Source organism: Spea bombifrons, chromosome 1 (assembly GCF_027358695.1).
Source record: "Spea bombifrons isolate aSpeBom1 chromosome 1, aSpeBom1.2.pri, whole genome shotgun sequence".
NCBI classification, from domain to species: Eukaryota; Metazoa; Chordata; class Amphibia; order Anura; family Pelobatidae; genus Spea; species Spea bombifrons.
Window position 1 is genome coordinate 42,444,400 of NC_071087.1, and position 23,960 is coordinate 42,468,359.

Here is a 23,960-nt window from a genome sequence, read left to right on the forward strand (position 1 = left end):
AGATAGGAGCTCTTAGGGCTGCTCTACCATCAGTCATTTCAGGCTCTCCATTTTCAACGCTGAACATTAGTATCATTCTGAATCAGTGTACTGACAGAATGAGAAAGCCGCTTGGTTTAGGTTAGGATGTGTAGATTGCTACTCTGGCAGTCCTGCTGAAGATGCAGAAGTAAAACTCCTCTAAGGACATAAAATAAACAAGCTCCCTCCTCCTGTCAGAAAGTCTGCATACCTCATATGGTAGTCGTGTCAAATATTTAGTACTTATATAAGTACTTTGGGGACAGATTTTGAGCCAAATTAGTGCTTCTGCTCTACACACATTAGCTTAATATAGGATTACTGGACAGCACTAGAAATAAGCCAGGTAGGTCACCTCTAGAGTGATGGCTAAATTTCCCTTTATTTGAAGACGGTACAGGACTGGAGAAATACCAAGGGCTATGCTGGACAACTCCATGAACCAGTTAGGGATCCCTAAGTTTGCATCAAACTTTCATAATCGCCAAGCGTAGAACACGAGGAACATGGAAGGCCACAATCACTGAACAATGAAAAATGGGGAAAAGACAGATAACAACCTTTTTGTACATTGTTCTTGCAGTCTTAAACCTCATTTAGTCCTTTTGCCCATTTTATGTTCAGGTAAGCATTATGCTTATCTTATCTAGCAGAAGCGTATGCTCTCATGTAAGGTAATCCTTATATTACTTCTCAAACGTTTGAACGCGGACGGCCCTTTGTCTTCAGTCTTCATTAATTTTTATACTACAAACTATATGCCATGTGAAAATGCTATTACTACATCGTATATTATACTAATCTTACTCTTCCACATTCATCAGGTTCTCTTTTTAACCAGTAACCAATTCAACTAAACCACTAATAACCAGCAATACCACTGCTAAAATTATTTAAGAAGGTTAACTAGTACAAAGCCTTGAGGTTTTTCTAGCAGTGATCTCATCCTTATCTGAATACTTTCTGCTGCCAAAGCATTACTATTTGAGTATGCAAACTTAAACAACTTACTAACGTACCAGTGTGTCAAACACGTTTTCCTAACAAAGGATCATTTAGGTAGATGCTTTTCTTTAGGTGGGAACACAAAGAACTCAAACAAAAAAACTATTAGAAAATAAAAAAGGAGATAAAGCAGAAACAACATGGGGTACTCTGGATCTACAAACAGGAATTGTATGCATGAAAGCGCATAGCTTACATTAATGAAAGGCTTTCATTTGTATACAGTCATGTGAAAAAGAAAGTATACACTCTTTGAATTCTTCATCTGTTCCTTAACTGGTCTAAAAATTAGGTAAATACAACATCAGATGCACAACAATATATGGCATATTACACTGTGTCATGATTTATTCAACAAAAATAAAGCCAAAAGGGAGAAGCCATGTGTGAAAAATGAAGTGCACCCTTACTGCTTCCATAGGAATTAAGATGCTATGTAGCAGACAGGTGCTGCTAATCGAATGCCCTTGATTAATTGATCATCAGAAAGTGTAACCCCCTTTATAAATGCCAAACTCTTAGCAGTTTGCTGGTCTGGAGCATTTTTCACAGACTGACTATGTGCAGCATTCACAAATAGGGCTTCTGGTCCATCCTCTCAATAGTCCTTGGGTGTGGTGGTGTTAAATATGGATCACTTTAAGGGAAATGTAAGATGGACTTAAAAATAAAAAATAGCAACTGGTCACCACCAAGCAGAGCTAGGACACCTTAACCTATTGGACTATATACACAATACAGCACAATACAAAAGTGTGCACTGTGCAGCCATAGCCAATAGATCCCCCAAGACAGATTTTTCCAATGGTGAAAGACGAATCTTTAAAAGTCTACCAGCTTACTAAACATAACTTCCTAACACCCGGGGAAAGAGAGCAGAACACCAAACTCCTTAATGTTTGGTTGGCCTCCTATGAACAATACTTCACTACACACATGCTTTAAAGAACTAGACCTGCTCTCCCTCCCAATGTCTCTGGAGACAGTATAGTTAGCCACAAGTGCATAGTCACCAACACAATTTTCACAAATTACTATCGCCGGAGATGCTCCACAAGAAATTCAATCTACATAAATTACTTAGAAATGGTTAACTGAAAAAGTCATATATATAATAGAAATATGTATGATAAACAGGAAACAGAATAAGTATAACAGCACACATTATATAGTGAAGAACAAGGAACTGCTGGGTCGGGGTGGAACTGTACATAGCATCACAAGAACTTCTGGCGTAACACGGCACAGACAGCAACCATCACCTGCTTAGACCCTAAAACTAATAACAAAATATAATATGTATCCCATTTCCCTTGAACTGTGCAGTTAGGTCATGCTTTAAGAATGTTTATAGATAACATTAACTTTACAACGGTATTAGTCTTATGACAATAATAACTACTTTGTAAGCTCACTGTAGGGATTTTCATTACAGTTATGTCTAACTACATATCATACTAAGAGCTCTCAGGGGGCAAGTTTACGTGTAATAGACAGCTTATTTCAAGAGACAACTCATTATTTAAACGGCCACTCTAGCCCTACTTTCATGTAAAATCCATCCATTCTGCATGCAGCCTCTACCAAAAGGAGGGGACATGCCTCGGTACACTACTTGCGCAAGGTCAGTGGAAGTCCCATTCTAGTCAATGGGAGTAGCAGCAGCCAATCACACGTATGCCCTTTACAGGAAGCTTATATGCGGGCATATATGCGATTGGCTGCTGTTTTATTTGTTTCAATGGGAGTGCTACCAAGAACATGCAAGAAGCTTAGATACTAATGCCTTCTGGTTTCAGCGGGGGGGGGGTTAAATCAAAGGGAAATCTCCTTTTCTAATTCCAATCACTAAACAATGCGTGCAACTTGAATGCAGTAAAAACACTGCCCATGCAAAATGGACTGTAACATGCATTAAAAAAAATTGACACCATGGGGACTTGACCTAATGTCCCAAAAAAACAGGGATAATCATAGTAAAGTCTAACGTGTCTCCAGTGCACCGTAACTAGGAGTGAACTCTGCAAGGCTTCCGTTTCCCGTAAACAGCAGCCTCCCAGCCGAGTAGCATTGCATTTAAAGGGCTAAAGTCGTGGGCACTGCCTAGTATATGGAACCTGACATAAAATAGTTGGAAAAAATACCATGACTGCTCAAACCCATGTTCTAAATATTGAAATTAAGATTTCAATTAAAATATACGCTAATTGTTTGCACGTCTCTTTTATATATTTGAAGGACGCATTACCCATAGGTGAGTGTCGTTTAAAAGGAATACAAGTCTTGTTGACAAGTTCATGCCAGTGCTTCTTCCTACATTTGATGAAAAACAATCAGTGTTGTTGACATGTAGCCCTAGATAGAAACTTTTTTTGTGGATTTACCACCCATCTTAGCATCCACACACACACACACACACACACTAAACTAAGAAGCCCCTCCATGAAGAAGGTTAACCGAAGCCCTCGGCAGATTAAATAGGTTAAGCACAGGTGAATGGCAGAAATTTTAAAGAACTCAGACAGCTATTTGAATATCCCTTGAAGCCAACGCTTCAAACCACAGAAGGACACAAGGGAACTTTTCAGAAAGATTTTATGTCGCACAAGTCAAAAGCTGTACCGTTACAGTATGAGGAAGGAGACCCCTATCATATTAGCCCAATGTTTCATCATTATGATAGTTACAACAAACTGTCACAACTTGCTGTCAGTAATGTATGTTCCATTATATTATCAGAGGTCACGTTACAATAAAGCATGACTCAAAACAGCAAAAAGTATTACACGACATTCTCCGTCTGTATACTTGATTAATGCATATTTTCTTAAAGCTGTTAATTGTTTTGGGAGTATAGCACCATTTTAAAATCAAGATTCATTAAAGGCATTTTAAACAGTTACATACATCGACAAACGCATGACAAAGAAGAAAGCTCCTGATGCAGCTAACAAACCTAAAACTTAACGAAAGCTGAGGAAGATAAAAAAACATCGCAACATTACCCATTTATTATCAAGTGCTGCATCATCCCTTCTAATGATCATCCTCAGAGGGGATGTGATATACAGTAATTATAGTTCACATTGTATGCTGCCCTATATCAGCTTTAAGGAACAGTTTATTGCACCAGGAACCTCATCTCACCAAGAATGCCTTTTAAAGTGCTTTAGGAGTACTTATAACAAAAGAACTTATCTTGGGGAAAATCTGCAGCTCCCTGGCTCTTCCAAGATCTGACAACTCGAGCCACTGATTGGTCGCTTGAGGAAGCCAATCAGTGGCAGTAAAGTGCTCTCTTTGAAAGCGCGGAAGGTCTTGTTTTTTGTCCAGCCAGCATAGGAGATAAATATATCACATGCCAGAAGTTGTGCAAGAAAAGGGTCAAATTATACAGATTTGGCACAATCCCACCATGCATTTGCATTGGAACAACACATATACTTTAAGGTGCTGCTCAACTATCATATGCATATAACTGCTGGAGCGTCCCCTTGACTTATATTACCTCCAGAACCAGCCTAAACAGTTGCAGAGGACACAGAACCGATTCTCCTTATGTTGGTCAAAAGTTAAAGCAGGCAGTAAGACAACTGGGACTAATTAGCTTAATTTAGCAGTGGTGTGGCCAGAGGGTTTAGGTAGAGGGATCTCACAGTAGTGAGAGACTCATGGCATGCTGAAGATGAAAGATATCCTATATGTAGAAGTTAGTGCTATAGGCAGGCAAGCAAGCAGATATACTGACTAGATACGCTTTGTGCTTCTTTATTTTACACAACAATAAATGTCTGGCCCTAAAACCTGGCACTTGTGTACCTGAAGTTGGCAAACTGTGACAATAAAGTCTGCATGATCACCAGATAACTGCTAAATGTTAGAGGGAACTTTATTTGCAGCCAATCTACGAATCCCTCAGAGCTATAATACCACACACTTCAAAAACAAAATCATGGCCCTTTAGTGTGTCACATTTTAATATGTTGAAATCAATGCCTCAAAGAGCCATGTCATGAATTAGTGATGTAGACAATCAAGCCGTGCATGCATTAATGAAGGTAATCAAATGACATGGGAGACATCCTGATAATACCTGCCTATGACCTCTATCTCAAAGAGCCATGGAGCACAAGACTGCTTTACTGCATGCATTATAAGCCTCAGGGGAGATTAATAACAAATACAGGCAAGTTTCACAATTAATGTCTTGCTTCCAAAAACAAACCAAAATGCATGAACCTTTTTGACCAATGGGTAAAATCCAGACATTTTTGGGGGGCAGGGGGTAGTGTATGTGTCTAGGATATATTCTCAGAGTCAGAGTATGTCTACTGTATTGCGCATGTGTCCATAGTGTTACAGTGTATAATCTTACATATGTATAGTGTTAGCCAGTGTGTGTGCAGCACTAACGCGTATAGTGCTATAGTATGGCATTAGAATAAGTGTGTGTCATCACAGTGTTAGCGTGTACATGTGTATGGTGGCGTGTGTGTGTTACTGTAAGGTATTAGCGAGCATAAGATGTTAGCATATGGCGTTGAAGTGTATAAATACACGTTAGTGTATGGAAAGGCTCGACAAACCCTGGGCGCCTGTAACATATGAACATAATTGAGGAAGGAAAGAGGGAGACAGTGAAAGACTTTGTATGCCTTTGTATTTTATGCATTTTATTTTCTTTATAAAATCTTCTGCTCTCCACATTCCATAATATCCTGTGTCTTTCACACTCAAAGTTATAACACCACAATGTGATTAAATGTGTTAATACAGAAGCAATTTAGGATTTAGAATTCCCCACACCAAGAAAGTGGCATTTCAAACCAAAAAAGTGATAGCTATGTATTTCCATTTAGAAATATAGAATTTGACGACTGATAAGAACCTTCAACTAATCTTGTCTAACAGTTCCTCCTAGTATAAAAGCCTACAACCTCATTCAGCGTTTGGTCTTGTATTATATTCATTCATATGCCATGCATGTTTAAGTTCCCTGCTATAATAACTTCTAGCACTCCGGGTGGGAGGCTGTTCCACTTATCTACCACCCACTCAGTAAAGTAAAACTCCCTTCCATTACATCCACACCTCTGTGTCCTCTCGTTTCAGACTGCGATCTTGTGTACCAACATATACCTTTATTTGAAATCAAATCCTCTATTATATAATCTATTTGTGTGCTTACATACTTCTGTCACATCGTGCATTCTTCTCTACGCCGAGAGATCTTTCAGGATACCTTTAACCATCGACAAATGTTTGGCAGCCTGCCACCGTAAGGTATTTTTCTTCATGTTACATAGAAAATTAAACAATTAAAATTATATGTACGTATTATATATAACATCACCAGTATCTAACATTTCACCTATTTATGATTAACTGTCCACTTCTTTTATATTTAATTTCTAATAAGGGAAAAAATAAGGAATCTCCAAGGAATTTGGCCCACACAAACATAGCTACAACAACACAAATTGAGAATGGCTATTTTTTTTTTTATAATCAATTTTAATTGATTCATTTTCATAAGAAATTGAATTCAAATCATTAATCAAATGATGGATGTGATGCAATGGATTCTCACATTTTCACATGTGCAGCCAAATTTAAAAAATAAAAATCCATGTATATTTCTAGATAAGGAATTTTATTTTAGGCTCAAATATATTACAGCTTTTTATCACTAATATGTCGTTTCAGAAAATAGGATGTTTTTCTTCCTCTGTTACTGTGTGTGCCAAGCATCTTTCAGCATAGCTTCATTTTTCACAAGAGAACAAATGTTATAAATAAATAAAAAAAATAGGTATAATAACAGAAAAACATTCCTAGCATCACAAAAAAAAGAAAGAAAAAACGAAGAATGAAACTAATAACGATAAGGGATATACTCAATATGCCACATGGATCAAGTCAACGAAAGTTTTGTGTTAATGCAGTATGGTTTGTAAGCAAGATCACAGTATGACTAGGGAATAAAGTAAAGCTACCGTGGATTTCTTTCACATAAATATTAAAATAATCTATAGAATATAGAATATTAAGTTACTGAAAAATCCACAATTCTGTATCCTCTGGTATTAGAAAGTTTTTGAATGCAGCTTTTCTTTATATATACTGTCAATTTTATTTACAATGGAATTCATAAGGAAAGATGGACAGTATGTCAGGCTCGCAAAATTAGGAACTTCTAAAGAATTAAACAATTTTACGAAAAGGCGTTGCCGCTGACAACGGGGATGTTCCCGCTGACCCCCATTTAAAGGCCAAATGGGCGGAGAGCGGGGGCGTGTCAAGACCCCGCACCCGTGACACAGAGGATTCGGGTGTTGACAGTTGGAGAGTTCGCAGGTATGGTTGTATGGAGCCATAAAGAATCATTTTCTCCTGTCAGTGCCCATTGAACGTATTATACGTATTGCTCATTTGAGCAGCACACTAAAACGACATGCTTTTCAGGGTATATTTGCAGGTTCTGACCAGACCTTAGTGTTAAGCACCCCACATGCCATACAGGTAACTCATTAATGATGTCCAGAGAGGGATTTAATTGCTGGAGGGTCTCAGTGGGTTCAAAGGCAGCTCAACCCTGCTGATTCAGCTCCTTGGTAACCAATACAGCGATTTTAGGATTAGATGGGGCCTTCCGGCCGATGCCAGTGGGCGGTCCGGCCGATGCCAGTGGGCGGTCCGGCCGATGCCAGTGGGCGGTCCGGCCGATGCCAGTGGGCGGTCCGGCCGATGCCAGTGAGCGGTGGGCGGTCCGGCCGATGCCAGTGAGCGGTCCGGCCGATGCCAGTGGGCGGTCCGGCCGATGCCAGTGGGCGGTCCGGCCGATGCCAGTGGGCGGTCCGGCCGATGCCAGTGGGCACACTCTGTTTTGAATGAGGAAGGGGGCAAGGAGTGCAGCGTGGCACTACACCGCTCACGCATCCCGGAGTCCGCCCCCCCCCAAAGAAGCACTTCATCTGGACTGCTCAGGAAAAACCCAGAGAGTTCTCAAGTATGATAACAATGTGCAATGGAATCCCCAATCTTTACGCTTTCGATAAGTGCTTTTAAATAGCATTTGCTCGGTCTGCGCTCATTCCTTGCTGTTGTATAAAACTCAGCGGTGCTAATGTATCAAGTGATTCAGAAACAAAGTAAGATGTTAAGCAGCGCTACACATTCACACAAAGATCTGGTGCTGTGATGAATGAGAGGATGCCGTCATCACCAAGTGATGGTTTCATACATCGCCCGCGCTGTGCATTAGGTTTTAAAGCATTCATTGTTGTGTATTGTTAATAATGGGAAGTATGAATAGCATAGCACAGACTGTGTACAGGGTTCATTGCGCACTCAACTCACTGTCTAATTAGTAGCAATCGCTACCATCAAGGGAGCAAAAAGTCATAACTTTGTAACAGAAAATGGATATATTTTCTACTTAGCGTAAAATATACGTATCTTAAGGAACGTAGAGCAGAATTAGCTTTAAAATAGTAGAACGGCTGGGATATTTTGCAAAAAAACATTTTTAATCTTTAAAACTAAATCAATGATCTGAAGGCATACAGAACAAAAAAAAACAGCCCATTGTGTATTTCTGGCTCCCACGTAACGTAAAACTTGTTACACACACACACATCTCCTCTGTATATGTAAAGAGCCAACGAGAAAATGACTTAGTCCTTTAAACACTTTCTCATGTCTTTCACAAAGTGAGCCCAAATAATACTGATGTCAAACTAGTTCAGAGTCCAAACACAGACATCCAATCTGGATAACATGTTCGTACAAAAACTGTCACCCCAATACACACAGACACACAAGTTAATACAATTAAAAAAGCCTTATTACATTGAGACATTAGGCTGAGAGTGATAGGATCTGAAGCCCCCAAGGAACTACATGCACTCATAATAAGCTTTGTATAAGAGAAGGCTTACACTGGTGTGTGCGGCTGTATAATTCACGTGAAATAAACATGCAGCTCTCTGTCGTCCCCCCGGTATATAGCAGCTGAAAAGTTCTCACCGGACCTGGTTGCTCCTCCCCTTCCAAATCATCCCTCGCTATAATTACTACGGGTCAGCACCGCACCCGGCCCATATCTCTACACACCGCTGCCATCTTGGCCAATTCTGAGGCCCCGCCCAGTGCACGATGACAACATACGCCGGAAGTACTGGAAGGAGGACACGGCAGTGCTTCCACCAATGCCATGGGGAGCTACAGACTTACAGTAACCAATCACAGAGCCGATCACATATCACAACACAATCCGTAAACAGACAGAGAAGTGCAGTATGTTAGTCCCCTAGCAATGAATACATATCGTCTGTCTGCTGTCTGTTTATTGCTCCCACTTCGTGTGCGTTAATCTCATTGGGCACACGCAGGAAAAGAGAAACTATATGTGTTTATATATATATATATATATATATATATATATATATATATATATATATATAGTTAAAAAGAACGTGCATCAGGATAGGTTAGAGTGTGTTTATTAGAATATATATATTCTAATTCTAATATATATTAGAATGTATTATCTCTTTATTAAATGCCTTTGACCCATTTAATTCACTACGATGCAAATAGTGTGGTAATGTTGTCTTTATCATTGTCAAATATTTTCACTGTCCCCTGTTGTAACGGCGCGATGGTATTGGCTGCCACTATATAAATAAATGCACAGTAACACTTCTGTTTCTTATACTTTATTAAAATTAGTAATATATGGCAGGAATAGTGCATATGTAAATAATAGTAGTGAAACATCCAGCAGAAGAATGGACATTGAAATAATAATAAAGTGTTTTGTTTACAATATACTCCTTTTTTCTACATGCCTGCCAGACGTGGTGTGATTTTGAGTTTGGTTCTGTAATTTGTTCTCGCATGTCCGCAATTCCCCAGAAGAACCAGATACTGCCAGAAGATGCTTGCATGTACACGCAACTTAAAGGAGTTTTTTTATACATTTTTTTTAAAGGTATTTTTTTGATATTTCATTGGTGGTAAGTGGGGAATTTGTTAGGTTTATGGTTATGTAAGGGTTAAAAAAGAAATAAAATAAAAATCGCATAGATGCATAGGCTAGTTTTCAATTCAGAGCAAGTTAACGAATTTGGTATTGTTTCCATTTTCACTAGCTGTGGATAATTTTTATACCAGTGACTAGATAAAAAAAAAATATGACAGTTTTCTACATTTTATTCATAAGAAAATTGTCTTACATATATGACCATGGTTTCAAAAGAGAGCCCCGCTTATATAATTTGTGTGTGGGGGAATTAGGGTTGAAGAATTACATAGCAAAAACATGAAAATTACTATAGTATTAAATAGCTTTTGCCCTAAAGGGGTTAACTATAGTGATTTATTGAAAAAATTACCCAAAGTCTTACTGTATCTGTGCAAATTCCTTTATTTGTCTATATATATAAATTCATTATTGCCTGGGGGAAAAAAACTTCTTGCAAGAGCCACTCAAGAAAGAAAACTGAGATAATTACTAATAAATATTTATAATATTATTTATTTATCCTACTCATCCTACATATACATTTGTACACATAGAAAGTACATCCTCTTTGTATACTTGTAGTATCCGGGCCAGAGATTTCAATCAGAAAACTGCCCCCATAAAATGTAGATTTAGTGTTAGGTTCTGAGAAGTAAGACATACGTGTATTGGCTATTGAGTCATTTGGATGTCATAAGGAGACAATTATTCAGATGACTTCATCAGTATTATTAAACTCTGTCTTACAACAGACAAGTTTTGTTTAAGGTCTGTTAAACGCGATGTGTACGCTTCCCGGAAATAGACAGATTTCATGTTTTGTTAATTACTCCATGCAAATTATATTACCCTTCGTTCATGTTGCAGATACAATATGCAAAAGTTACATGATTAGTTTCTAAACCGATGAAATTTTTCAAACCATTTTTAAAACATTTTTCATCACAGCAATCTCTTAATGCCTTTTGGTTTCCTGAAATGTGGTGGGTTATGGACAACATCTTCTACGCTAAGATCCTTTAATGGTGCTGTTCCACGTATACAAAACATTTTGTATCTTAACATCTATACTTGTTTTTATTGTTTTGAAGGTTTAATCATGTAAAATCATTGCCAACAAATTAAAAAAAGATACTTAAGCTTTCTATGCAAAATTATGAATAAGGCAAAAATTGACAGATACAGACAACAAGTAGAGAGAGAGAGGTTACAGAAAGTACAAGGCGTACACAATAGTAGAGAGTAGTCGTATGGAGGGTTCAGGTGCATATGGAGCATTTGCGGAAATATGCACCAAAGACCCTATTAATGTCTACAGCTGCAACCTTTCAGGTTCGGTGATGTGCATAAAAACCCAAACTGGTCTATGCCTATGTATCCATGCTGCCCCCAGGCTGTATAAAACAATCCAAGTCTCCTGAAGTTGCAACTTTCCGTCATAAAGAGCTTCATGTTTTTGATGACATCACCTGCACATCCTTAAAAGGGCATATCCTACAGTGTTTTCTAATAAAGGGTGATGTGTTTACTACACGTGTCAATTTGCCCTGAGCCCTGCACCCCATCTAGGGATATCCTGGATATTAGAAGCATGCACAATGCTGAACTAGAATTGCAGTAGAAAGATACATTTTCCAGAACCATAGAAATCTACGAGCAAGCGGATCTGCTTCTGTAGATGATAAGTACATTTTCACGCTGTATAGCATTTCTTTGTCCACTTTTATCTTTTCACCTGAGGAGTGTGAGAACTGAACACTTTAACTCATCTTCAGCCTTTCTCAGGGAAAAGAGTGATGTAGAAAATACTTAGCAGGAAAGTATGGATGAAACTGTTCAACTAAAGTTTGGATTTTGAAGAGCTGACATTGAGGTTGTTGTCTAAGAAAACAGTCATCAATATGCCGTCTGTTAGTAACATGTTTTGTGTGCCCGGGGAGTAGGAAATACAGAAGAAGGAAATACAATGATGTGTTTATGACAAAAAGCACCAATGCAAATTAATGCAAACATTAGATATATTTGTATTATTGTCACAAGAAAAGACGGCTTGAATTTACATATTTCTAAGCATCGTGAAAGCTATTTCATCTTCCTCTGCATACCATTCCCTTGGTGTGCAGTGTAAGTCCCAGCAGTGCCAGGGGGGCTCAGATTTTTTAGGTGGTCCCTCAAAGTTTCTTGGTGCACAATGACACCTGCTGCTAATGACTTGTGTAATTATTGTATTGTATTACCAGAGATCCCTGACTTATTTGTGTGCAAAACTGAAATGTTATGTTTGCTCTAAGATAACACACCAATAGCTGGGTTTCGATGTAAATGGAGACAGCCATTAAGATCCGGCATTTTGTCTCAGCACCTCCATAACATCAGTGGTTAAGGCACCAATTCTTTCTTCAGCACTGGTACTTCAGTATCATAGTCACTCTTGCTTTTAGTTCCAAAGTAAGAGTGTTTTAAATCCACAGAGAGAAGACACATCTTTCTGACCTTGTTGCATTGTAAGAAGAGTGAAGATGAACCATCTTTAAAACAATAGGTCTGGATGACTTAATTCGATGTTAGTGAGTAAGATCATTTTTCTCCCCCCAAGTCAAAAAGGTTGACTCTTTGTTGAAACAATGCCTGGGCTATAGCTAATTAACCAAGTAAAATGTTTCACTTTGAGCTATGTTTCTGAAAAGAGCAGACACATCAAGTCCTTAGATTATGAGTTCAACGAGAAAAGTATGAGACTATTTTCAGAAAAAAAAATGAATATGCTTTGCTTTACCACTTATAAATAATAAGATGTCCGTTGCATGTAATGTACATTTGGCAGTGATGTATTTATGGGGGCTACTGCACTTGGCCTGACCCAGGACAGGAGCCTGCATTCAGAGGTGGTCTTTTCTCCTGCTCTGGGTTATTTCTTCACTTTGAATGGTGTGATATGATGTCATATATCCTAGTGCTTCTCCTTAGGACCTACTGTAAATAAATTACAGAGATCTGCACAGTCCTCAGTGATCCAAATGGGCAGGCCTGAAGGGAGATCTCATTGAGAGTTGAAGTGTGCTAGGGACACCGGACACCTAGGTGCCTAGTAAAGCAGTATAGGGGCATGGGAAGGGTAGGCAATGAGGAACATGAGTGACCATCCTCTGAGAGAAAAAATGCAGCCCTGGCATTTTAAGGCCCAGCATTAGTGGCGCAGCATCGTTTATCCAGCAGTGGCCACAGTGGAAAGCACCAGAACTAACAGGCGAGTGGCAACAAAAGCAAATGGCCCATGCCAGATCTGTTCGGCCAGATGATCAGTACAGCCTGAGTGTGACTTGACTTTCAGGTTTATTTTATTTTCAATACCTACCTTACTGCCTTCTATTGGCAGCCCAGTGCCAGGAGACAGGAAGCAGTGAATGCATTTAAATGCTATAAAACGTGGATGATATCTATTTGTTAAGTTTATTGAGAAATCACAAAAGCTGTGAATTTGTCACTTTTATGTTTTGCTCCAGGGACAAGAAGTCTATAAACTCATTGATTCCTACAGTGACTAGACATAATCTAAAACAGCAAATTGCATATTTGTGTCTTTTGTTCTTGTTACATTAATATTAAGACATTTCTTCCCATAACCACAGACATTTATTTAAATATTTGATGGAATCCCAACCCAAGAAGCCATTTCTAAAGAAATAATCTGAGCCAGTTTTTAACATTATATATTACTCATTACTTCTCTTACTGTAGCCTGTGGAGAAACTGAAATGATCATTATCAGAAAATGGTCCAAAAGCAAAATTTCTAAGGAAAAAAAACAATATTTCCTATCTGTGGCAGAAAGTTGCTGTTTACAGAAATATTAAATATTAAATGAGTTGAATTACTGAAGTGAGAGTTTACTGGAGAGTCGGGGAGGCTGATTTCTAATTTGCAGATTTGATTATACATTAAAAAGGGCCAACTATGGCAAGTTTCAACAAGAACAAGGGCAGAGGGGGCTTTGTATACTGCATAGTTTAATGTTTGTGGAAATGTACAAGCAGTGGCATAACTACAACAACAGTGAGCACTTGTTTCTGTCTTCATGTAACAGCTTTTGGAACGATCATATCGGAGTCATGTTATGTCACGTGACCCCACGGTGCAACCAGAGGCTTACCTAGAAACCACCGGGCCCTGATGCGAACATTCCCCTCAGGCCCCCAACAGTTAGTCTGTGCCTTCTTTGCCCATTGCCCCCTCCTTCCAACATAAAACATATGTACACGCCAATTACACACACTCACTGACACTCCATCTCACCCCACTTACACATCCATGCTCACACACAATTTCACAGCCATGCTTATATATATACATCCATACATATATACAAACACATATACATACATCCCACCTCCCTCCCATCCCTGTTTACTTCTGAACACTCCTGCAGCTTAACCTCTGGCTGCTTGTGCACACTGTGTGGAAAGCCTCGATTTCACTGTGGGGTCACGTGACCCCGAAACACTCCTGTCTCCCTGTTCAAAATAGTTTAGAAAGGGCCCTTCCGACCTGTATCGCTGCGGTCCAGAATATATATATATATCTGGATTGTGTGCCGTGCACATGTGTGCCACCAAATTTGATGTTGGTGGCACACACGTGCACAGCGCACAATCCAATGCGCTAGCTCTGCTTAAGTCTCCTGAAGTGTGAATGTCAGTGTCACGGGCGGTCAGACATTGCTCCAGTGCTCCAGGTAAACCTTCACTACTTCTATCGCAGTGCACCCTTTGTAGCCCTGCCCTTTTGTAGCTTCCCAGTCACCGACCAACAAGTATGGTCAGTATTTTTTTGGAGAAAAGGGTTGCAACCCTCACAATTAGGCAGACTCTACTTTTGCTTAACACTATGATTGTGACTTGTCCAATCCTGGAGTAAAGAGTCGAGTCAGGGGTCCTGGATTTAACTCTTTATGTCCTGGGAAATGCTGGGCCTATGGCTAGGCCTATTTCCATGGGGCGAGGACACTGGGCAGCCTTTGAACAAATGGGTGTAGTGTGTGTATTTTCTATTGTCTTATACAACTGCAGGAGGGTCCACATGTCATTACTCATAGACACTTAAAGGTCATTGCTCTCTCTGTCTCCACTTTAATCATTTTTATCTTTTTTTCCCGCTATTTGTTCTCCCCTTTCCCCTTAGTTCTATCCCCTTTCTCCTCTCCTTTTTCTTGTGGAGAGCTCTAGAACTGAAATGGCTTCAGTGGTGTTTTTCCACTTGTAGATAAAATGTGAATTTATCATTAGTGAAACTGTCTGGGGCAGTAGACTTTCCATTTGAACTACAGATGCTATAGTTCCCCTTTAGCAATAGTATTTATAAAAAAAAAAGGGAAATGAATCATGTCAAAAGTTTAGGGAAACATTTATAAGTATCGTTGACTTGCAAGCTTAATTGCATGAAATATTTTGAAAAAGCATTGACACAATAAATAAATAATAGTGTGTGTGCTGTTGAGCTTTTCACATTTCATTGGTTTACTCATGCTTACACCTCCATATCCCTTTGAAAGCTCACATGAACATTGCATTAATAATGTATGCAGTTATCTACTGATGTGTGAATATCTCTAATTTTCCTTAAACTTGTTCGTTCTTAATTTCCTTGTCCTACACTTATTTTTTTTTTTCTTAGTATGAGCTACCATGAACATCAGAGAAGCCCTCTATAGATGAATTGCTGAAGCTCTGAATAAAGATAATGTATTCATTATAGGAATGCATAGCTAACCGAAAGGTAGGACAGCTTTGCGGGACATCTCTGGCCGTCGATGGTGCCTTCCTAGTTGTGAAAGCAGGCTACAAGGTGAGTATCTGCTCGGGATCTCAGTAAAGATGGGAAAAAGGATCTCCCAAAGAGATGTACCGTCAGACACAACATGATACACCAGTCAGGATGCAAGAGGACACTTTATTGGGACTTTGTGGTTTATATAACCATATTAGCAGGGGAAAAAGAGCTGACTTAGACAGGAAGCAGGAAAGGATTAACATAATTAACACATAACATACTAGCAAGGGATTATCTAGACAACACAGACTGGACAGTGAGTCACTCTGAGTACACACAGAAATGGAAACAAGAAAGTGAAAATACAAAATATTACAGTCAAATAATATTTGAGAGATGATTATCATTAGCTTATGTTTCTGTATAATTAAAATAAAGCACCTGTGAATTGTACTTTTGGAGAAGCCACATGGCCATGAACCAATGTATTACAAGACATAGCAGGGTATATTAGATAATAACTATGCAGCTTATGAGGTTTTTCAGATAGGAAGCGTAATAATTATTAAAACACATCAGTGCTTTTGTCTGGTGTTTTGCAGCAACCAGGGAAGTTAGAACATTTATCTCAGTTAGGAACAATGTAATTCATTAACTGATCCAGTACTTTGGGCTGGAATTAAGGCTGAAATTGTAACTGTACTGTTTCAGCTCCTCGTTGTATCTAGCAAGGAGCTTGCCATGAGGCCATAATATAAAATATCTCAACAAGCCACATCTGGTGACTGAGATAAAAGTAATTGAGATGTGTCAAAAATTTGGCTCCCAGACTTACAGTAAAGATGATAGAACTGGCTTTCTGCTCTATTAGGTACGTGGAGAAACTCAATCCATGATTGCATGTGACACAGCACTCCTGTCTGTCATCTGTATTTTTCTAACTAGAATGATCATGAGTTCTATATTAAAAAAAGGAAAGTATTATCATTTTTGTTAACTTATGATCATTCAAGGTCAAACAGAAGGGTTATATGCTGCCTCTAGGCTTCTTGAAATGGTAATATTTTTGGTTTTCTTCATATCGTGTTGTGTACCTGTGTGAGAATAATATTTGCAAATATTATTTTATATTTTTTTGGAAAAGTATAATTAAGCCTAGAAGGCCCTGTGACTGCTGTGCTAAACACCAAAGGTCAAGTCCATTTTTTTGCCTAGAAAAATAACTCATTATATCTACTTTCTATTCACCATTTTTCATTAAGAAATAGTGGCAGTCCCTGTGTCCATACTGCAGTCATTTTATTTAGCACAAAAACACTGCTGAAAATATTTTTCATGGTTATCCTTTGCTACCTAATTGACATTTTTGGTGACTGATTTCCAACTGTTCTATTAATTCTCTGGTGGCCCTCAAGATCTACTGACTGGTGGTTTGCATATGCAAATTAACTTATAATTTATGTGGGTCTTACTCTCTTTTTTATCATTACTATGAGCTATGATTGCTATCCGGAAAGCTTCATTCAGATGAATTGCAAGACATTAAGTTCTCCCCATTTGGTAGAAGATCTGGCTAAAGATAATGAATAAGTTATAGCAATTAATATCTATCTGGAATGCATAATTGTTTGAGAGGTGGCAAAAGAGACTTTTCCCATGGAGGAACAGATCTCCTGCTATACTCCCCAAAGATAATAGGGCCACTGTTGCTAGTGCTGCCCCAATAAATGCAGTTTGTTTACAAGTTATTGATGCACTGATGCTATATGTACATTATTGTCCCCCTTTGTCCATTCTATGAGACAATGTTAGCTGGTATCCTACCTCATGCCTGAGGTTCCAAGTACCAACAGCCACAGGCTACCCAGGGGTTCAACCTCTGGGGAAAAAGGGCTACAACTGGTGAAGAGACTGATATCCACTTTGACTTCCAATTTCCAGTAGATGCAAATCACTAATTTTCTGGAGAAACGGAGAAGCATTACTTCACCATGCATTACCCTAAAACAGGCCAGACTATGGACACTGAAGAATTCAATTCTCCACGTGCCTGTCATAATCAACAAGAGCAAGCCCTCACTGCTCACTCCTCATGCACATAATCCATACATCAAGAATTAGAAATCACAATGGAGATATTCTGCATTGTAGCCTGTCTTTGCTGCAAGTCTTAGCAAGTAATGGGTCCACGGTGACTTTCTCAATCTTCTTGTTAATCACCAATGTTGAGCACGTTGGTAATAGCACTGATCACTCCTGCACCCTTCAAGCTCTTTTTATTTTTGTATACACTTAGATCCAGCCTTCTATAGTGTATACATTTACATTTTTATCACACCAGCATAAAGAGCTTTGTTTAGGACATTATCCCGAGTTGTCATAGAGAACCATACCTTAAATGAATGACGTATGGCGAGCAAGTGGAAAATAATTAACTAAAAGATTTGAGACCCAGATTCCCTAAACACAATTGAAGAAACCATCAAGCTCCCATGAAATCTTCCAGTTCTTACAAATATCATATAGTAAAAATGTCATCTGTAACCATAATATATTAGTGTATCAACAAAACACATGCACCCTAAACAGTACTTGTGAGGCATATAGGTCTATTATAATAGTACATAACAATAAATGAAGAAAATAGTGTCTAAATACATCATATTTTTTCCTTTTAGTGTTTTCAGAATGTTTTAATTAGTTAAATAGCTTGGAAGCCATAGCAAGGTAGTCTGGGTGTTTGTCACTTGAGTACATGAGCCCAGCATTATCCCTTTTTGAAATGACAACTGATGCACATATTTCATTGGTTCCTTGCTGCCATTAGAAAACAATGTATTTTTTTTCCTGAAAATTTTTTTTTTAGAGCTGACCTTTTAATAACTGATAAATAAACAAGCTGGTATTCCCTCAGCTATAGACCTGCGTCAAGAAGGCCAACAAAGGATGCACACAAAGGTGTATTAAGTTAATTATGCAGTTTACAGCATGAATAATTATCTTCCATTAACAGCGGGACTACTAAAATGTCCAACCTGAATAAATGTCATGGAAGCGAGTGGAATGTTGAACATATAATCAATGGGTGCGCAATATCTTCCTCTGTAAACCAGTTATCAGGATTGATTCATTGCTCCATTAAACCTTACAAACCATTGCTATTATGTACATACTGGCTTAAATTAGTAAACGGTGCACAATTATGACTCATGTTTATGCATTTTAACAATAGGTATATCAATCATATGTAATAAGCTCTGTTATAACTGAATAACAGGACAGTCCAGCAATTTATGACAGTAGCATTCATTATTAAAATATCGCACAGACCCAGATATTTGCTTATTAGCAGTTAAGGCTGTCTTCAGATGTCGCAGCGTGACAGAGGAGGCCAAATGCATGCTTTAATGCGCAAATTCAGATGTCGCAGCGTGACAGAGGAGGCCAAATGCATGCTTTAATGCGCAAAATCTGTATGTGACTACGTCGTTTAAGTGACAGTGGCTGCGGGAGGCAAATGAGATTAAAACTATGCCTGATATAAACCTAAAAATTCAGAATGCTCTGGTAATTGAGTATACACAAGAATGATGTCAATGAAAGGTTAATTAATATAATGGGATGTCACAAACTTATTAGGTTGCTTCTTTGCCTGAACTAATGTAAAAACGACATATTAATTAAAGTGGCAGGGGCTTATAACAGCAAAATATTACTTTATAAATTGTTGGGACCAGGCCCAGACAGGGGATGATGAGGCAACCTTTGCACCTTAAGGCCAGCAGCTATTCTCCGGGTCGCTCCCCGCCCATTTGCCCTTTAAATGGGTGTGCTTCCCGTGATGTCAGCGGGGGGGTGTTGATTACCGTGATGTCAGCTGGAATGCTCTCCGACGTCAGCGGCAGTCCTAGCCGCGTCCCGCAAGGGTATTTTACAAGGCGGAGCAAAGAAGTTCCCAGGTATGAAAATAAACAATGTCGCCAAAATACATATTTGGTATTTATACAGGGAAAATGCATAATAACATATAATATAAATTAATAAACTTGCTTGCAGATCAGACACAGTAGTCCAAATGGGATTGAATATTGTTTTCAATCTCTTGCAAGGGGCCTTGCTCAAGATGGTGGCCTGCAGACAGCTTGTGGTGCCTTCCGAGGCTGCCATCTTCACTGTATTAAAAGGCACTGAGCGCCTTGAAGACACAGATTGCAGGGAAATGGTCATATTCCAGTCCTAAAGGCGAGCATCGCCTGTGCTCCACTATAACCAACCCATTGAGCATCAGCACACCAGGGGGACTGATCTCCCAAGAGGACAATCTGCCCTCTTACCTAGTCAACCTAGGCTGGGATACGTTACTCCCCATTGAATGCAAGTACTGAGTCTTGTGAAATAAGGATTATGTGATCACCTTAATTAGAAATACCCTATGAAAATGCAATTTAAACTTGAATATAAACTTATCCTTACAAGACCATTTCATTGATAATTAGAGCCAGTACTACAAACCATTTTGTCAGACATAAAGTCCCATATAGGTCTGTTAGCACTAGACTTGTGTGCAATGTCCAAAATCATTTCGGACATTTTTTCATTTGATTTCTTACTAATTTGTTTTCAGACAACACATTTTGTTTTCACCCCTTTCATTTTAGACAAAATGTCTCTCTCTCTGTCTCTGTCTCTGTCTCTGTCTCTGTCTCTCAGACCATGCTGACAGGGAGCAGGGAGGAGTGGGGGAGTCAGTATGTGAGACAATGTAATGCTGCATAGAAAAAAAAAAACACAGGAGGAGAGGAGGCATCTTAGCTCTTCTTAAATATAAGTATGTGTTTTGGTTGAGATTTTTAAAAATATTATTAAAAGTTTAGTTTTAAAGTGATCTGAGATCCCTCAGTATAGATATCTTTGGCATTGCAATGGTTAACTATAGCCTTTCCCCCTTTTGCTGTAGGTAACACATCTGTTAATTTTCATTAAAAAGTAAGTTTGCAATATATATATATATATATATATATATATAATGTAAAAGGGTGAAGCCGTATTAGTCCAGTAGACACAATGTCAAAAAATGGAGTATTGCAGAGTATGCGGTGATACCTTTTTTATTGGACTAACATAATATTTAAAAGACAAGCTTTCAAGAGTTATCCTCCCTTCATCAGGACCGAAGCAATACTAATCAACATGATAGCGGTTACAACTTAAAACAATAAAAAGGTTTTTATCAACTTAAAACAAGTGATGGTATAAGAGAAGGGGGGGGTTGAGTGGGGTGTCGTAAATAATAGGTCTGGAGGTGATAAATGCAGAGAGGTAGAGAGATAACCCAGGGACAGAACAAATAAACTTAGGGAAACCAATAACCACAGTAAAACATCAAAGATAATAACAGCAATTAGACATAGGATGACTAGATGAAGTTCATATGAAGTTCTGGTAGTGTGTTAGCATCAGCTAACTCTGCAGTCTTATGCAAATTAAATTTTAATACAATGGTGCACCCCAAAGTTATTTTATTTTCTTGCAAAAGTCCTTGGCAAACAATCCTGAAATTACTTTAATTACTACTGTTGTCAAAGCAGACAGCCATCTTCACAGAAAATACAGATCTGCTACAGCATTATAAACCATTATACATGAACACGACATATTATCATAATACACTGATGAAATCAAAGAGCCTTCAAACATCTTGAAAAAAGATGATATGTATGGAAACAGTATTGCTCTTAACATTAAAGTTGAAGTGACTTTCACAACATGATGCTTTTGGGCATTTAAATTCTGTCTAAGAAGATTACTAGAGTACTAGAGAAGATACTACAAACCTAAATAAATTTACACATGTATCCATAAAAATATAGACTGAAATCATATCTGAAAAAAAGGAGCTTTATATCTTCTCCATCATTTAAATCAACTTTGGATTTTGCATCATATTTCTCATTCAAGATAATTGCAATCAAGGATATGAATACCCAATGTGATCACCTTGTGTCTCCTGAGTATACAGATACCAAACGTGGATATGGCTAAAATACTTCTGCTGATCATAAGGTTATCAAGATGGAATGGCGCTGCATAATTAGATCCTATATCATCCTTAACAGTAATACTAATTAATCACAAATGTGTGGTTTGTTGTTAAAAATGTCCCCACTTTGTTGTACTGATTAAATCAAATATAATAGTTGAATATTGTTTGCTTTATTTTGCACCAGTATCACTATTTATACACAACCAAAGATCCTATAAAGTTATTGCTATAATTAAACTAAAAGCCTTACAGTTTTTGCAGTTTTGTTGTGAATTTCAAAAGAAAGCCCTGCTTGTCTTCGGGGGAAAAAAATAGAATTTATTGAGGGTGTACTAAATGAGCTAGTGGGACATCACAGTTAAATAAAGACATAGCAAAAACAAGAAATTGCTCGGGTTTTTGTGTTGGAAACATTGTAAAAAGACACTGGTCCCTTGGCAGGACCAGCGTTGGGCAGGATCGGAGATCTTACCTTGTGCTGTTCTGCAACCACAAGGAGGTACAGGGGCATTGCCACTGGGCAGCTCAAGTGTACCCTTCCCATTGTGGTGCCTAGGGCAGTTGCCGCTCTTACACCCTGGAAGCTATAATCGTAATATCTAGCGTGTGTATTCAGTATTTCCATTATATGTTTTCATTTCCATTCCAGCATGTGGTTACATATAAATAAGCAAATGTTTCGATCAAGAATTTTCTGGTATCTTGTATATTTTCCAGGTTTCCTATATGTTCTGATACTGTAGATTTGACACAGCATGTCATTGGAACATGTATGGAACAGAAATACAGTGGCAGCAAGGCTGTTATTACGGTATATTGTTTGATTAAATGCTTCTTGTAAGTTTTAGTACAATTCAATATTGGGTTTTTTTGTTATGTACTTTATTTTACAGTCTTTGACACTTTACAACTTATGTTGGAAGGCAACATTTCAAATGACTACTAACTGGAACATTGTTCATGTTACACGCTTTCAGTACATTTCTTTGGGTTCTGCAGCTAGAATTGTAAAGATAAATATTTCAGTGGCAATGCATTATTTTCTTAAGTTGCTTTGTAGCTGAATTAAATTGCGTAATGAAACATATTCCTCTTGGGGCAATGGTGGTGTTTCCCTTAATGGTACTGTGGAGTGTGGAATTGATTTCTTGACGTGTTTCTAGGTTATTGTTATCCACAGTAATAATACTTTAAATGTGCTCCCATTCGTCAAATAAAGCTCTCATACTTCTATTACATTTATGGCGCTAGCCATATTGGGGATATTAAGCTAAATTATTTTACCACAGTAATTGTAAAATATATACACAATTTATGAATCCCAAGGAAAAGAATGTGTGCATCAGTATAATGTAATACTGGGAAAAATATTTTATTTCTTGTTAAACTTTGCCTGGAAGGTAACTTAATCGATTAATCAGACCATGATTTTGGTTTACTATGAGATATTTGGCAAATCTGCCCCAAGCAGACGTATTTGTCACAGTAACCCCAAAATGGCATGTTTTGTGTTGCCCCTGTATCCACAGGGGGTCCCAGAGTCAGGTGCCAGGGGGATAATCATACCATCCCAATGTATTGTTTGTTTGGGTATCCCCCTTGCTGGACCTGAAGCAGGACTTTGTGTGTTTTTCTGTTCCATTGTATGTCAGCTGCTTTTGTTGTGTATAAATACCTGTATGTGTGTATAATAAAGTCACTTCTGTTCTCACCTCAACATTGGTTCTTTCTGATGTTTGGGATGGGCTGCTATAGTAACTCACTGACAGTACAAGTGCTGAATACGCTAAGCTACAGCGCCAACGCAGCTTCAGTCAAACCGCATCCCCCTACTTCTCTACAATGCTGGTTCTGCTTGGCGCTGAAGGGGTTAACCGCTGGTGTCTCAGCAGAAAGAGGCACAGTTTGGCAGAAGTACCCAGCCGGGATACAGGTCGTCCCATCACAGTTGTTTATCATATCATGACTTCCCAGGGCTGGACCCTATAGATCTCCATCTTCTGCCCCTTATAGGAGGCAGCAACGGGTGTGTCGGGTAGTAGGTCTATACAGACGACTGTAATGACCCAGAGCGCCCAAAGATGGTGTTCAGGAATT

At 38.5% G+C, this 23,960-nt stretch overlaps 1 protein-coding gene across 1 annotated transcript in view; it reads right to left on the reverse strand.

Annotated features, from left to right (window-relative positions):
* The window catches only part of BLTP1 (bridge-like lipid transfer protein family member 1), a 90,855-nt gene extending 81,686 nt beyond the window's left edge, over positions 1-9,169 (reverse strand). The window contains exon 1 of the mRNA XM_053461413.1: positions 8,967-9,169. The gene's annotated coding sequence lies outside the window, so the exon portion shown is untranslated. The remainder of the gene's footprint in view (positions 1-8,966) is intronic.
* Positions 9,170-23,960: the final 14,791 nt, after the last annotated feature.